Below are 7,176 nucleotides of genomic sequence, written 5' to 3'. Positions count from 1 at the left end.
TCTGGCTACTTCTCGGCCTATCTCTTCGCGATTCTGGGATTGCTTCTTCCTGCTGATCATCCCCATATAGGCCTTGCATCTCGATTTGGGGTGTAGAGCACTAGATCAAGGTTTGACTTTTTCGATGGTCCTGATTCGATCTAGGATCTGATCAGACGCACGAGAGTGATCCAACTTCCAAGCTTGATCTAGGATGATCTAGACCGAATCTCACTTTCCTCCAGGTATGAAAGTGGCTCATCTCTTCATTTTGAACATGTTTGTAGTTGGTGACTTTGGCATCGGAGGTGGTTGATCCGGCGTTGACTGCCGTGGTTGACCACAATATGAACCACCGCTTGTGGCGGCGCGTTTGGCCTTATTTTTTGTGTTCTGTTTTCAGTTTATGCATCTATGCATCGATACAGTCGTTTTGATATATTATAAGGTTATTTTGGAGAAAGTTGATGCATGTTAGGATTTTAGGGTTTTCGATTCGTTTCAGTTTTCGATCCGTGAGGATTTTGACGGTCCGATCGACTTGTAGTTTTGATTTGTTGATCATAGAAGTGTTCCGAAGACGTTGGATGGTCTCGGATGAGGATCCGACTGTTGGATCGTCGTGTAATTGTGTTTTGTAAATTGTGTGATTTGTGTTATATTGAGTGTGACCTTGATGTGATTAGGTGATTGACGGAATTGTGTGAGCAGAGTTTGGATGATTTTGTGCTTGTCTTGGTATTTGTGTGAAGACACAGCTAGAGTTAGAGGTGAGTAAATCTCATGGTGTTTCGATCGATAGTTTAGTTATGTTTAATTTAGTAGATTTAATTGTTAATATGCAAAATCGTATTTATCAAAATAAATTATATGTTTTAAAATATATGAACTTGATTGACAACGGTTCATGAGTAGGTTAAAACAATGTTTTGATATAAAATGATTTTCGAGAAGTATAATTTATAAAACTATAGTTGGTATTAGTAGTCATCCCTGCGTGAATGACTACGTGTGTGTATATATAAATATATATATATATATATGTATATATATATTGGATGGTGTGACATTGGTGAAGTAATGATTGAGAGTTGATTGAATTGTTGAACATGTGGTGAGAAAGTTGTCCTGTATGTTGCGAAATTTGGATTTAGGGTCGACGTAGTGACCGGTATAAGGGAATTGGATGCTCTAATCTTAGGCGGTTGATGGGCTACAATTAGTTGAGGGTATCAGATGCTCTAATCTTAGGCTGATGATGGGCTACGATTAGTTGAGGGTATCGGATGCTCTAACCCTAGGCGGTTGACGGGCTACGATTAGTTGAGTGTATCGGATGCTCCAACTCTAGGCGGTTGACCGGCTACGATTGAGGTAACGATGTCGAGTTTTGAAACGAGTTATTTTGTGAGATGGTGTATTTGGAGTTGAAGGGTGAAGTCTTGGTTTTAGCATGAGTTGTTGATTTCTTTAATTAATTTCCTTTTTCATTTCTATTGTTTGGTTTCTTTTTCTCTTCTATAATTGATTTTTAATGTAATCTCCTCAACTAAGTTATATGCAGGGATTACTGTCTTTTGAATTGTTTGTTTTAATGTAATCTCCTGAACTAAGACATATGCAGGGATTACCGCTTTTTGTATTATTTGTTTTAATGTAAATTCCTGAACTAAACTCTATGCAGGGATTTATATGATTTCTTTTGTTTGTTTTCATGTGATCTCCTAAACTAAGTTTCTATGCAAGGATTATTGATTTTACTTAATTCTTATTGTGGGTACAGTTGTGGATTGTGATCTGTAGTGATTGAGGAATGAGTTGTGAGGTCATCGTTTTGACAAATGCTTTATGTTGAGGGGAAGTGAGTGTGATTTGTCGTTGAGATGATATGATATGATATGATATGAACTTGATGTTTGGTCGTGTTTTGTGAAATTAAATATTGATGCTTTAATTCTTCTCACAAGTTGAGAAATTATAGGCATGCGTGAGGTGAGTCACTTTATTTAAGTTTACTCATACGGGCTTAAAAAGCTTACCGGGTTTGTTTTGTTCAATCCTGGTGCACTATTCTATGGTGTAGGGGTTTTGTGCAGGTTAGAATATCGTTTAATCGTTATTAAAGCTGAGGTGTACGTTCGATGGCGTGGACGTGGACGGGTGCTCTTAGTTTTAAGTTTTCCGCTTGGTAATGAGTTGTGGTGGGTGTGTTTACTTATTGAATTGTCATTCAGTTTGATTTGTAAACTATCTGTAATGTATTATGTGACTCTAAAGAACGAGTCGGTATTGACATTGTGAGCTCAGTTTGTTTAGTTACTTAATTTAAATGAAAAATTTTCTATGTGTGTTTTCTTGTGTTTGTCCTCGCGTTTCAGATTTGAATTTTCTTTATTCAAAATTCGGGGCATGACATTTTCTGCTATTGTAAATTATGATCACAAAGTTTGAGGGGTATTGGAAATTGAAACTGGATTGCTGGGTATATGAATCAAAAAACTTCTCCATAGATTATGGGTTCTTGCCAGAAATGGTGAAGCACTAATCCCAGCAGTAATTTTGATAGAATGACATTCTGGTTTGGGGAAGAAGATGGTTTCAACGGGCTTGGGCTAGACTGTTGTAATGGGCTTTCGGTAAGGAGATAATTCTAATGGGCTTTGACTTTTGCTAGGGCTGCTTTCATCTCTCTACTAGTATTTGTTAAGATTTTAACCCCTCAAGCATGAATTTTGGCCCCCAAGCCCAAAATTGTTGATGGGCCTTATCTTAATAACAGGCCTCACAGAATCCGTTATCTTCTACACCACACCCTTCCGTATAAGCCCCAAAACGTAGCTTGGGTCTACGTGTATCGCACAGTAAATAAGCGTGTCAGTTTCTTTAAAAATGCATGTTAGTCATTTGAATGTTCGGGCTTGTCGTATCTCTTGCTAACTAGAGGGCCTCCTTTTGACATGAAGTGAGCTTGCTTGAAGGCCTAATTAGGTCACTAGGTTGATGACTCGTTCCATTTGCTTGTCACTCGTTAAATTTGAACTTGTGGAAATTTAGGTATAAACATTAGCCCCCTTGATTATATGGGCCATGAAGAACATTGTAATGGGCCATATAATCAAATTCTGAAATTGAGGCCCAATAGCTAAGCGTAAAGTTTAACAGAGTTTGCTTGGCTTGTCTCATCTTTTCCGAATTGAAACATTAGTAGCTCGTCAAAATCTCCTCTTTCTTCTGTTGATATTGGAGTATGGATCAACATGGGTGCTTCAACAGGTCTGGTTAGGATTTTCTGTGTTGTAGCTGCTATCGCCATATCCCTTAAAATTCATCGACTTCTCATTGTTATTTCAACGTATATTGGTTTGCTACCGTGATTGCTTCCTGTCTTGTTAGCTGCTGTGATTGAATTTGAAGCCTCACAATCTGTAAGCCACATGTTCTTTTCCTTACTCTCCTGATTATTTTAGCAGCATAATGCATCATGATAATCATGACAGACATCAGCATATGCGATCTATAGTATTTTGGTTGGCGTGATATTTGAATTCGTCAGAATTCCCAATTGTCTTCAAATTGATCGTTTCTGATGTTTGACAGTACCAATAAGTTTCTTCTGTATTTACCGCTGGGATTTGAATGTGCTCAACAATTTTAACAACTGACTGAATGTGAATGACTCTTGATATTGCATTCGGATTGCTCATCGTGAAGCTCCACCAATTTCAAACTTATATGCTCTTGTTTTTGTTTTGTTTGACAAGATAGCAGTCTTGATCTTAGCATGGTAGTAGTTGGAGTAGAGCGATCTTCTAGTATTTAAACCATTCTAGCATTGATCTTCTTGCTTGGCTTCAATTGACGATTTTGATTGTTATTGCTTGAGAGTTCACAAAGACTGCTTGGAAACTTTGCTTGCACGAAATAAGATCTGGGAATAATTGTTGAAGCATGTGGTATTATCTACTCAGCTAATATTACATCATAGCTTTGCTTGAACTGTTTTGCTTGATTTTCATGGCTCTGTTTTGGTATATTTTGACTTGTTTTTGTCCTAACAATTGTGGGTAAGTAACTGAGGCTTGTGCAGGAGTCCTTGCAGATCAAGGGTTGTCAATTGGGAGAGTAAGAAATAAAGGAAACAAGTTGTGAAAAACTAGCGAATTAAGATCAAAGTGTGTTGGGTACAAGAGCTCAGGCTAAAATTAGAAAGAATAACTAGATGCAAACAAATACCACAAGACAATGAAGAGATTTTTAGTAAAAGAATTTGGGTGACGATGAGAGATCTAAACTTGCTGTTGCTTATAATAAAATAGAGAGAAATACTGATTTTGCTTGAGGGAATGTGTTTTTACTAGATAAATTTGGTATGTTTGTTAATGCTAGTCACAGTTTGCTCGATGAGGCTCGCATGCCTGTTGTAATCTACAAATTAAAATGCATGTAGCTTGGCATGTAAAGTCTTCTTTGCTTGGTTTTAATTTCTTTATTTTGCTTGCTTAGAGTTATTTAAGCATGTAGTAGATTTGCTTGGGCATGTGCTTTGGAAGCTTGACCTTGTGGCTACCTTAAGTATTTTGAGTGATCAACTGAGAGCGATTCGATATTGAAAAGAATGAGCATAATTTCTTGGCATGACCCTCATATGTTATGTGGGAGATGCACGACCTTAGGGAGGAGCTTGGCATGGCTTTGCATGTATGTTTGATCCTTGTATGCATAGTATCATGCTTGCTTGGATTATTTTTTTTTGCCTAGCATGAACTTGCTTAAAGGCTTGGCGTGTTCCTCTTGGTCATGGATTTGCTTGGCTTGAGCATGAGCTTGGCATGATGTTTGGGTGGCATGAGCACAAGCTTGGAATTAGCATGGAGTTGGCATGAATTTGAGTTAAGAGTAGGTATAAGCCTAATATTGAAATCATAGCATGTGACGGTTCCTGAATTTATATATGCATGTGTTGTCTTTGATTTTTTTTTTTTTTTGTTTCAATATCTTGATTGCATTTGTAAACATGAGCTTTGCTTGGTCAATGAGGACCTTGATCACTATGGTAAAGAAGTGAGGCTTGAAGGTATTTTCGAGTAATGATGCCTGCATTTATTATGACTTCTTCAAATATTTTTTGAACTATCCTATCAGAATTTTTTTTTTTTGGATGAGATTGCCATGCCTTGATCTGAATATGGAGCATTTGCTGATAGCAGCTTCACTTTGGCAATGATGGAGATAGAAAACATCATATAACAACCTCAATCACAACAGTAACTATAGCAATCATGAACAAGGTCTTAATCAGTCAGCCCCCAAGTGTCTTTGCAAAGATTTGAGATGCCATTTTGAAATAGGGAGGCTTAGGACTAAGTTCAAATTGGTTTAGGTTCTTCAAAAATGAGGAGGGTAGTTGTAGCACTCAATTGGTGGTTGGAAAAAGTATGCTGTGATATGAGCAATAAAGTCTTGAAATTTGATAGCTATTGCTTTGCATGTTGCTTGGCTTCATTGCTTATTATATACATGATTTTTCCACTATAACTCTATAAGCTAGTTTCAAATTTGGCAGAGTAATGGCTTGAGAGAGGAACTCTGCTAAAAGAGCATGAATAGATTGATTAACTCTTGGTACATGATTTTAGGCTTAATGGAAAATCTTAGTGTTATAATATTGAATAAGTGATAATAGTTTAGGAAAAGTTTACAGCAGCTCATAACTCTACAAGTTGGTTGATATTTGGAGTAGGCTTGGCTTGAGACATTATACCTTAGGAAAGAGCGTGAATAAAAGCTTAAGTGCTAAACTAGCTCTTGGTACTTATTTTCAGGCTTGAATGGAGGACCTTGGTGCCATGTATAGTACTGAATTACTAGCAGTAGCTAAGGGAATGTTAACAACAGCTCAAATTTTGGCTATGAAATCTACTAGTTTGAAAGAATGCATGGTGGTGCAATAACATGGCTAGGAGATCAGGTTTTAGAGAGTAGGTTTACTAAGATTTGTGTGTTTGACTATGGTTTTGGGTTTAAAGAAAGTTCACAACAGCTCATATTTCTGTAAGCTAGCTTGATATTTGGCATAGGCATGGCTTGAGAAAGTATTTCTTAGGAAAGAGCATGAATAGATGACTTAGGAGTTTGATTAGCTCTTGGTAACTCTTTTTTTTTTTTTTTTTTGTCTATCAATGACCCCTTTCTTTGCTTGGCTTTGGCATGATTGAATATTCTTTGCATACCCGTATGATTTTTTTGAAGTTTGATCCAATCTTCGGCATGGGTCTTAACTAACTTGGCTTGGCTTCACTTTGAAGAAGTACCTTCAATTTCACATCTCGATCACTTTGTTTTTATAGCGGCTGAGTTGTTGATTGAATGACCATGACATAGTTCTTTTGGTTTTCTTTTATAGGAGTATCAATAATTGAAAACTGGAAAACAAAGCTTCATTCTGGTAGTAAATTCCAGCAGCTCAGCCCCTAGGTAAGAATGTATAGTGCAGATGCTAACTTTCTTCGATTCGTATTAATCCCCCCAAAAGAAGCTTGCTTGCTTTGTCATTATCAAATCATTCAAATTGGCATGAGAATGATATAATTGTTAGCTTGGAGAATTTAAGAATCTTCAGTCTTGGATATGTGATTTGGTAATGAAGGCTCTTTTAAATATCCTTAAGCATGACTATTGATTTAAATGGAACACCACCACCTTTAACAATGGCATAAGGCTTTGCTTGTTGGCTTGTTAGCTTGCTCGAAAAGGATACTTCTAATTATGAGCTTTTAGTTGATTTAGGAAAACGGTGATTATAAAGATGAAACTTAGTTCTAACTTATCGGTAAAATAATGCCTAGTTAAGGGTATGGCTTTAAAAAGTGAATTTATATGAAATGAGGACCTAGTTTAGGACGATATATTTTCCTTGCATGTTGGTTTGTTGTTGTGCTTGTTTTGCTCTGTGCTCAATGTGTAGCCTTAACATATGCACAAGAATAAAAGATTCTAATACTAAGGCTGGCAAGATTTCAGTAGTGGTTATCAGGATGTCTAGCATGTGGACTTTGGATGCTAATAGGAAGAAAAGATAAGCATGGGTAGCTAAAAATGGGGATGACGATGTCAGCATGATTATTGAGGAGCTTTTATGTTAATGCTGACTATATAACAAATGAGGGTAAATGGTTCCTAATGATGCAAATTTTGGAA

The sequence above is a fragment of the Rosa chinensis genome, chromosome 5 (assembly GCF_002994745.2).
Source record: "Rosa chinensis cultivar Old Blush chromosome 5, RchiOBHm-V2, whole genome shotgun sequence".
Taxonomy (NCBI): domain Eukaryota; kingdom Viridiplantae; phylum Streptophyta; class Magnoliopsida; order Rosales; family Rosaceae; genus Rosa; species Rosa chinensis.
This window is presented reverse-complemented; position numbering follows the sequence as displayed.